General features: G+C 43.8%; 1 protein-coding gene across 2 annotated transcripts in view; it reads right to left on the bottom strand.

Annotated features, from left to right (window-relative positions):
* LOC143299525 (uncharacterized) overlaps positions 1-10,163 on the bottom strand; it is an 86,749-nt gene extending 76,586 nt beyond the window's left edge. The window contains exon 1 of one of the 2 annotated variants that reach the window (XM_076612795.1): positions 10,035-10,163. The gene's annotated coding sequence lies outside the window, so the exon portion shown is untranslated. Of the gene's footprint in view, positions 1-7,162; positions 7,293-10,034 lie in introns of those variants that run through there. The other variant, XM_076612796.1, reaches the window with a different exon arrangement.
* Between the last annotated feature and the right edge of the window lie 832 nt (positions 10,164-10,995).

Below are 10,995 nucleotides of genomic sequence, written 5' to 3' on the forward strand. Positions count from 1 at the left end.
GAGAGAGGGGGGGGGGGGGTTTAGATCGTGCATCGAATTCTCAGCATACTGAAATCACCACCGGAACGATGATTATCCCTCTCCTTCCATTTCAGCCAACGCAGCATGCGCGCGTGCACATACACACACACACACACACACACACACACACACACACACACAGAGAGAGCACATTTCGTTGGAACGTTCCGAATGTTGTGTGTTCGATTTCTATCCACGGGGCACCGGATTTTTTTTTTTTTTTTTTTTCTTTTAACAGCAACAACCAAATGCAATGTTTTCATTAGGCCAAGGGCTGTGCGCTTCGGGGGAGAACAAGGCTGGAAAGGTCATCCCTCTGTCTGTCTGTCTGTCTGTCTTTCATGGGGAGAGGAGTTGGGGGTGGGGGGGGGGGGAGTGCGTGATGATAAATGTATGTTGGTGTAGATGTGTCGCTTTCTCTCTCTCTCTCTCTCTCTCTCTCTCTCTCTCTCTCTCTCTGTCTCCCCCTCTCTGCCACTCTCTGCCACTCTCTCTCTCTCTCTCTCTCTCTCTCTCTCTCTCTCTCTCATGGGGAGAGGAGTTGGGTGGGGGGGAGAGTGCGTGATGATAAATGTATGTTGGTGTAGATGTGTCGCTTTCTCTCTCTCTCTCTCTCTGTCTCCCCCTCTCTGCCTCTCTCTCTCTCTCTCTCTCTCTCTCTCTCTCTCTCTGTCTCCCCCTCTCTGCCACTCTCTCTCTCTCTCATGGGGAGAGGAGTTGGGTGTGTGTGTGGGGGGGGGAGAGTGCGGTATGATAAATGTATGTTGGTGTAGATGTGTCGCTTTTAGTAGGGGGCATTAAATATAAATCCTGCACTTTGTGATAAAAATATAATAATTGACATACATGTACAATAAGTCCTAATGAACCCATTAAGCCAGGGATCCACTTTTCCAGTGGCTTGTGGCAAGCGTAAAAATTAATTAAAATTAATTACGAAGACCATTTATACCACTCACACGCGAATGGGACACCATAGTATTTAGCAAGGCGGGATGTGGCATGACCCCGGCCTGACCCGCAGCTGTCAGCACCTTCCCTATTTCAGAGACTGGCGCTTAGCGCGCACTGCGCTGGTTTGGTTGTTCTCATCGCCCATGGCAGACCAGAAACTGAAGTACGGCAATCCTTAGCGACAAAAGTTAGATTTTTAAAACGAAGGTGTTATGCCTTTTTCTTTCTTTCTTTTTAAATAAAAAAAAAATCATTAAAAAAAATCTGCTATTGAAGTAGGGTAATCAACAATAGGGTATTGCTACTGCGTTTAATTTTTAGATGAAAGTATTATATAACTGTAACTGTACAGTTAACAAAAAAAGTGAATAAATAAATTAATAAATAGATAAATTAATAAATAACGAAAGAAAGAATCACACACACACACACACACACACACACAGAGAGAGAGAGAGAGAGAGAGAGAGAGAGAGAGAGAGAGAGAGAGAGAGAGAGAGAAGAAAATTAAAAAGGGATTATTTAGTTTGTACAAGACAAAATGACCTAATTAATTTACGGACTTAATGGTAGCTATTGACAACCCTGTAGATTGCATATTCTGTAACGAAGTATGCTTAAATTGATTTTTTCGTATGATTAGAGCATATAGCCCTGAAGAGGCCTTCACAGTCGACAGGGTTCTAAACAATGTGAAATTGAAACTTAAAGAAATGAGCTCGCCACAACTGTCTTGCTTTGTTCTCAGAGAGTTATGTCACATCAATGCAGACAAGTATGTGGTTGCTGTGATCCGCCACAGTCCAGGTCGATGACTGAAGACGTGGTGGAAATCAGCTGGAATTTTTGTGGGTTATGTCAAACAGCATCACAAGAAACTATGATCTGCCCAACCAAGCGAGAATGTGCTGGTTACGCCTATGTTACTGAAACCCTTGCTGATTTTAAAAGATTAGGACATTGCCCAATTCTGTTGATCTGTCTTTGATGAAGGAGATGGATATGAAGCAACGTTTCTACATTTTTCTAAGTGGCAGAAGAGATGTAGAACAGAGGAAAGCAGGGACAACCTCTAAAAGGAGACTGGGAGCATATATATATATATATATATATATATATATATAAGAATTTCAAATCCAGTGCTAGTCCTGTGAAAACAAGAAACATGTTTGGTATTCATGCGAATAAATTAATGCATTTTTTTAAACAGTGATCAGGGTATACTGCAAGGAGCTGGACTTAGGACTTGATTACAAGATGAGAAACTGTGCAGAAGAGCTTCAGGATAAAAGTCTTTTAGTTAAATTTGCTTCAGGGGACATGGTAACAATAGATGTGTACCATACACATGCTCATTTAACTCTATAGACGTGCTGACAATCCGTCAAATGCAAACTCACGAGAGAAAAATAAAGACATGGACGATGATATGTCTCAGTTGTGTAGAATATACACGTATGGACTGGCACAATCAGGAATCGAGCAAACTGAAGTGCATTCATCACGTATCAAACATAAACTTCGCACAGCTCTTCCAGACCCCATTGCCACTTTACAAAGCAGAGAAGTGTCCTAATGTTTGACAAAAACCTCGGTGACACCATCAAGAAACGAGCAGTTATGATTCAGAAGCCTCACATCTGGCAAAAACCGCTGAGCTGATTAGAAGTGATCTGTTGTAGCCAGATAGTTCATTCAATGTCAAATTCATCCACAGAATGTCAAGAAAATTGTATACATTTCACCTTAAAGGCGCCCATCAGCATGATGACCAGTGGGCCAGATTCCACTGAAGAATTAACCACTCCACACCAGATTCAAACTGTTGTCAGTATATCACAGATAATTGCATATAAATGCAAAAAAATCATTAAAAGCAACATCACATATGCAGCGCAACAGGACACAGACATCATTCCTAATCTGCTAGCCTTAAAGTTCATTGTCAGACAAGAAAGCTAGGGCTGGTTGAAATCCTTCATAGCCTTGGCCTTGGAATCTCATACAAGCATGTGTTGTCTATTTCAACAGATATTGCAAACAGTATATAGCAAAAATTTGAAACAGACGGTGTAGTTCTTCCGCCAAGAATGATGACAAACATTTACATAGTTGGAGCGGTCGATAAAATTGACCACACCTCACAAGATTGACAACAGCGGGAAACACCTTCCATGGGATATTTGATGCAGAATAAGCATGAAGACGCAGATGCAATTATGCACTTCACACCCCTAGTTCAGCAATCGGTGTCAGCCAGAATGGAAATAATGCCCCCCCCCCCCCTCTGTCACCTACACAAAAGTGCATCCAGTTGCTCTGACCTCCAAAGATGTCTAAATACCACCATGTAACGTCAGTGCAAAACCAGCCGTCAGACTTGAAAGCAAGACGCGCAACACTGAAAGTGAATGGTTGGTGTACTGCAAAGGTGTCAGCGTAGTGAGCAAGGCCGGAGGGGCGGATGAAGACATCAAGAATCGCATCAACAAAGCGAGGCATGCCTTAAACACCCTGCAGCCAATTTGGAACTCTATATCTCTTTCCACTCACACCAAACTGAGGATCTTCAACATCAACGTTAAGGAGTCCTCTCGTGTGGCTCTGAAACATGGCGAACAACCAAGACGAACACAAGCGAACGACTGGCCTTCATCAATAGATGCCTGCACCATGTTTCAAATGATCAGATGACCAGAGACAGTATCAAATGCCTGCCTCTGGAGAAGAACCAACCAGGTGCCTATTAGTGAGGAGATCAGGAAGAGGAAATGGGGCTGGATAGGCAATACCCTTCGAAAGCCTCCAGACGACACCACAAGACAGGAGGCGAGCTGGCTGACCAAAGCAGACCTGGAAAAGAAGCTTGGAGGATGAGATGAAGGCACAGCCGGATGGACATAGGCCCGGCTGAAGAGAGCAGCCAAAAACCGAGTCCGCTGGAGTACTGTTGCATCCCTATGGTCCAGAAGGAGTCAAGAGGCAAAAATCAAATAAGAAAGTCACTGCAAAGGTGTCATTGAAGATGAACATGAGATCGCCACTGGTACACTTTCCTGGTCAGACTTCCATGCTGCACGTCATGAGTATCTGGACAGACATACTAGCAACATTGGCCATGCTATCAGAAAATGTGCACTGAATCGCAATGACAAAACATGTAATGGACGTCGTGCAACCTGCGGTGGAGCATCCAGGGCAGCATGGAGTCATTGGACCAATCTGTGTATGCCCTGGGCAAGAAAAAAAGTGAAATGTGAAATTACAGTCACCAGTGTGCGCAACGGTATATTAAAATTTCTCCTTATCCTCCCACATCGGACTGCTGTAAAGGACTGCAGGACAGAAGGCAGTCAGGCATCAGCGACAAGACCCACCACCCTTCCTTGGAAGCACTCTTTACCCTTATGAGAATGAGAAGGATTTTACTATTCTACAATCATTCTTCTCCACATTGAATCTAGTACGATATTGTCTGTCAGTGCTGAATGAAAGGCAAAACAAGCGAATTGAGCATATACTATATGTTTGCGGTTTTTGGTGAATGCTTGATATGAATTAAAAACGTATCCAAGCAAAAATGTTTTAGACATGCGTGTGGTGCCTCTGGAAATTGGCAGAGCTGATCGACCTTGATTATACTTACATTCACAGATTTACGATTGATTTTCTTTAATTACAAGTATATAATAAATAATAATAATAATAATAATGGTATTTATATAGCGCTGATAAATGTTTGCATGGACAGTGTGTTGTTAAGGACAACGCCGAGGTTCCTGACTGAACTGGACAGAGGGATGGATGTACTGCCAAGTTTGATAGTATTAGTTGTAATGGAAGAGAGTTTTTGTTTAGTTCCTATGATCATTGCTTCAGTTTTGTCCGCGTTCAACTGTAACTTATTTAGAGTCATCCAATTTTGAATATCCAGGAAGCAGTTAGATGTTTCTTGCAAGAGCGACAACAGTTTTTCAGGTGTATCACTCTTCAGGAGTTGAGTGTCATCAGAATAAGAATGATGACTGACATTATGGCGGTTGATAATTTCAGCGAGAGGAGCAGTGTACAGTGTGACGAGCACTGGGCCTAAAACATCCCTGTGGGACTCCATGTTCAATTTTAACGGGTTCAGACTGGAAATTATCAACAATGACAGACTGGAATCGATCAGTGAGATAAGATTTGAACCAGTTTAGAACAGTGCCGTTGATACCAAATGTAAAATGAAGACGGGAAAGAAGGATTGAATGGTCTATCGTGTCAAAGGCGGCTGACAAGTCGAGAAGAGTGAGAAGGGAGATCTGTCCTGAGTCGGACGCTAGCAGTAGGTTATTCAGGATGTGGAGGAGAGCGGTTTCGGTGCTGTGGTCAGCACGATAGGCAGACTGAAATGGGTGGATGAGATTGTTGAAACAAAGGTGATTGTTGAGCTGCTATATCAGTTTCATCAATGTCATATCTTAAGAGACTGAAGTACTTTGCAAAATATCAACTCATAGCAGAAGAAATTCAAAAAGAGGCTTAGTTGCTATCATAAACGGCACCCAAAGATCTAGACACATCTTTTTTCCCCTCCCCCTTCTTTTTTTTGTTTATGTTTAATTTTTGTTGTTGCTGTTTTATATATATATATATATATATATATATATATATATATATATATATATATATATATATATATACATATATATATTGTTTAGGGTACAAGTAGCCCAGAGAAAGATGAAAAATATGTACATGTTCTTTAAAGTGTATGAGCAACATAACAGTGCACGTTGAGATTAAAAAACGACCAGTTAGCATCACTGACATTGTGACCTATTTTCTATTTTTATTTTATCTTTATTATTTTTGTCACGAAACACCCCTGAAGACATTTACATAACATAGCAAGTACATAACAGCATAATTAACATTCGGAGACCACATTCTGGACATTTCCACTTGTGAAATTGGGTAAGAAAACGAAATAACCGAGAAAATAAGTGTCATTTGTTTTGAACTCAGTGACCTACTTTAGACGCTGACCACACCCACTTCCGGTGCAGTGATAAGGTGGATCCCTTGCTTAAATGAACCACAAATGAATAAGGAATAAGAAAAACCAAACAGAATGTTTTTATCACGAAGTGCAGCTTTCACCTGTTTTTCGGACTTAATGCCCCCTACTATTTCTCTCTCTCTCTCTCTCTGTTTCCCCCTCTCTGCCACTCTCTCTCTCTCTCTCTCTCTCTCTCTGTCTCCCCCTCTCTGCCTCTCTCTCTCTCATGGGGAGAGGAGTTGGGTGGGGGGGAGAGTGCGTGATGATAAATGTATGTTGGTGTAGATGTGTCGCTTTCTCTCTCTCTCCCCCTCTCTGCCTCTCTCTCTCTCTCTCGTGGGGAGAGGAGTTGGGTAGGGGGGAGAGTGCGTGATAAATGTATGTTGGTGTAGATGTGTCGCTTTCTCTGTCTCCCCCTCTCTGCCACTCTCTCTCTCTCTCTCTCTCTCTCTCTCTGTATCCCCCTCTCTGCCTCTCTCTCTCTCTCTCTCTCTCTCTCTCTCTCTGCCACTCTCTCTCTCTCTCTCTCTGCCACTCTCTCTCTCTCATGGGGAGAGGAGTTGGGGGGGGGGGGGGAGAGTGCGCTATGATAAATGTATGTTGGTGTAGATGTGTGTGAATGTATGAGTGGTTGTGCGTCAGCGTGTGCGAGTGTGGATGAGCAAATTTTGGTTCATTATTGATTGTTTGCTTTTGGATACGTGTTTCTATTTTTCAGCCAAACAATTTTGGTCAATGGTCAATGCTTATAGGCACTATGTTTTGTAACCCCCTTGTCAAAAGGGTATCTTTTCCAATGGCAATAAAATCAGTGTCAGTCTCTCTCTCTCTCTCTCTCTCTCTCTCTCTCTCAATGACACGCACACACACACTCTCTCTCTCTCTCTTTCAATCACTCTCTCAGTCTCTCTCTCTCACTGCACAGACGCATACAGACACACAGCCAGACAGACAGAGTGAGAGAGCGTCTGCTTGCTAATTTGAATTTTGTGAGAAACTGAAACTGAAACTCACTGAGGAAAAAAAAGACGACAACAACAACAACAACACACACACACACACACACACACACACACACACACACACACACACACACACACACACACACACAAACTAACAAGTCTGACATTCTCTGCTGCCCACCTTATAGACTTTGTCAGTTGTGGCGGAGACAAGACTGCGTCAGTATGGTACCAGAGACAGGTCCCCCCCCCCCCCCTCAATCGGCAATAATTCATTGTCGTTCGAGGTGGATGTTGACGTTGAATCCAATCTAACAAACTTAACCCAGCGCGTACTTGAAATCAACTTCTTGGCTTGACTCTTTGCCTTGACTTGCGTGTTTTAACTGAAAGGTGTTTTTTGAAGGATCTGCGTGGCTGGAATGTGTGTAATACGACACTTTTCTTTTCTTTGTATACGTCGTTCAATTTTGGAAACTATTTGTTGTTGTTATTGTTATTGTTGTTATGACGATCTTTGACGCACGATCGCAGTCGAGATCAGTCAGGCATGAACAGGCAGTCAATAATTTGTTTATTCGTGATCACTCGGACGTGTCCATTGTGTGTGTGTGTGTGTGTGTGTGTGTGTGTGTGTGTGTGTGTGTGTGTGTGTGTGTGTGTGGAATGCCTCAAAGCCGAACAGGACTAGCTTGTTTCAAAAGCACAGATCTTGACACACCGCTCTTCACCCTTCGCTCCTCGTTCTGTCTGTCTGTCTCTGTCTCCCCCCCACCCCACCCCCCCTCTCTCTCTCTCTCTCAATTATTCTCTGATTCTCTCTCTCTCTCTTTGTCTCTCTCGATCATTCTCTCTTTCTCTGTCTGCCTGTCTGTGCCTGTCTGTCTCTGTCTCTCTCTGTCTGTCAGTCTGTCACTCTCACTCTCTCTCTCTCTCTCGGTCTCTCTCTCTCACTGCCTTTATATCTCTCTACTTGCTCCCTCTTTCTCTCTGCCTCTGTCTCTGTCTCTCTCCCTCAGTCATACTTTGTATCCGATTGTCATGGCAACATTCTTCTTCTTCTTCTTCTTCGTCTTCTTCTTCTGCGTTCGTGGGCTGCAACTCCCACGTTCACTCGAAAATACACGAGTGGGCTTTTGCGTGTATAACCGTTTTTAACCCGCCATGCTTGCGTATACACACGAAGGGGGTTCAGGCACTAGCAGGTCTGCACATATGTTGACCTGGGAGATCGTAAAAATCTCCACCCTTTACCCACCTGGCACCGTCACCGTGATTCGAACCCGGGACCCTCAGATTGACAGTCCAACGCTTTAACCACTCGGCTATTGCGCCCGTCATGGCAACGTTCATTCAGCATTAACGCCGAAGCGATCCGTGATTGTAGGCGTGCGTGCATTTACGCTATCACACGCGTGCGCGCATGTACTACACACCCGCATGCACGCACGCACGCGTACACACAAACGCGAGTGCGCGCGCACGCACGAACACACGCACACACACACACACACACACACACACACACACACACACACACACACCGCTGAACCACACCCATCTATACCAGTTTACCATGGTCCAGAAGACTGATGTTCTGGGAGTCGTTTTAATAATAATAATGATGAGTCGCTATGTGCGTGCGTGCTGTTCTATGAAGTGTGCAGTTCAGGCAGCAGAATTCAGTGTACAACTTGTCAGTTATGTTTCTGTCTCTCATACTGTCTTTCTCCCCCCCCCCCCCCCCCTCTGCCTTCCTCTCTCTGTGTCTCCTGTCTGTCTGTCTGTCTGTCTGTCTCTCTCTCTCTCTCTCTCTCTCTCTTGGAAGAGTGTGTAGATAAGAGGCAATCAGTTTCAATCCGTTTATTATAAGTGGCGATCGTGCATACACTTACGTGTTATACAAATATCATCGCCCTTGACTTAACAACAACAAGAACAACGATAAAAAAAAAACAAAAAAAACAACAAAAGTGTATGCACGGACACGTTTTAGACCCGTCCATAACGAATCAACAGACACCTGCTTTGTAATAGTATATAATTTTTTTTTTAACTCACTCAGTACGGCCAGTCCTCTCTTCTCCTCTACACAGACCCCTCGGATGTCCAGTGGGTGTCTGAATGACCCAACCTTTAGCTTCCGTCGTCAGAATTGTGGTATTCTTTGTCAACATTCACCTCTTCAGTATAAGAGCCTTCCGCTTGCAATATTTTTTATGATGGTAATTGGGGTGAAACGCTGTTAACGTCGATTCTTTCGCCGTTCGTATGGAGAGAGTTAAATCTGGTCCCGGTCGACCATGATTGCTACTGATTAAGTGTGGACTAAAAAAAGAAAAAGAAAAGGGGAGGAAAAAAGAAAAGAAAGAAAGACAGGAAGACAGGTGGGGATAAAGAAATGGGTTAAAAAAAATTTTTTTTAAACCGGTTCGGAGACACACACACACACACACACACATACACACACACACACACACACACACACCCCCCGCCCCCCCATCCCCAAACCACCACCACCACCCCTTCCAACTTTTTTTTTTTTTTTTTTTTTTCCATTTCGATTTATGTACTCTTCTCCAAACACACCATCGTAAAACTGTGGAATGAAACTTTGTGGTGTTCTGGGTGACCGTGTCACAGAATTATTTTCTCAGTGGGGGAGACTTTACTTAACTTATGAGCATGTCCTCTTTTATTGTACCAGCTTATAAATAGCTATGATAGTGATATATATATATATATGTATATATATATACATATATATATATATATATCAGCATTACGTCGAAGCAACCCATAACCATACGTGACGTGCATGTATGCATACACGCATGCGCTGTACACACACACACACACGCGCGCGCACACACACACACACACACACACACACACACACACACACAGGTTGATAGATAGGTAGATAATACGAGTCAGTCAATTTGAACTTACCACGATTTGACTTTCAGTCTGTGTATGCAGTCCAGAGGGCCACGAACACATACCCGCACACGTACACACATTTGTTTTTTTGCACGTATATACATACGTACCTTTACCATGTATGCGAAAAGTGTTTCGTCCACTGGCACACACACACTGTGGAGTATTATTATTATTCGCTCATTCACCGACACATACAAAACACAGAGAGAAAACGTTCCTTCCTTCCTTCCCTTTTCACAGAGCGTGTGTTCAACAACAAAAGAAGAGAGCTTGCAGCGTGTCAACACGGATGTCAAGCGAGTGTGTGTGTGTGTGTGTGTGTGTGCGTGTGTGTGTGTGTATGTATCACACCAAGTGCAGCGTTGATACCTCGTGTCACTGTCCTTGTATAATAGAACAGACAGGGAGGGAGGCGGAACTTGTCAGTGACAAGTTTGGTTTTGTGTGTGTGTGTTGTTTTCTTTTAAATAATCATAAAAGTGAAGTAAAAGGAAAAGGAAGTTGAATAAAAGATCTTTTGTTGACTTGAGGTTTGAGGGGGGGGGGGTGGAGTGGAGGAGAATGGTGGGAAGGGGCGGGAGAGGGAGTTGGGGGGGGGGGGTTGGGGGGGGGGGGTTAGATGTTAAAGGGAAATATCCCGTCAACTGAAAGATCTTGTGGTGACTGGAGACGATGGATTGAGGGAGGTGGAATAATAGAGGGGGTTGAGGCGACGACAGGGGAAGGAGGGGGAGGAGGAGGAGTAGGGGGGAGGGGTTAGTTGTTATGAGACAGAAATTTCGAGTGAAACATCGGAGGGAGGTTGGGGTGAAAGTGATAGAGAGAGAGAGAGAGAGAGAGAGACTGGGGAAGAGGAAAGGAGGATTGTTGTGGATTAGGGGGGTGCGGTGGGGGGGGTCTCACTTACGTTGTCGTAAGAAAGAAGTGTCGCCAGACTTTTAAAAAGAAAGAAAGAAAGAAAGAAAGAAAAAGATCCGCGCATGGACGTGAGTGGAAGGGTGAGGGTGGAGAAGGTGGTTGTGTGTGTGGACAGGTATATGTTGTTGTTGGGTTTCTTTTCCTTTTTCT

The sequence above is a fragment of the Babylonia areolata genome, chromosome 25 (genome assembly GCF_041734735.1).
Source record: "Babylonia areolata isolate BAREFJ2019XMU chromosome 25, ASM4173473v1, whole genome shotgun sequence".
Lineage (NCBI taxonomy): Eukaryota > Metazoa > Mollusca > Gastropoda > Neogastropoda > Buccinidae > Babylonia > Babylonia areolata.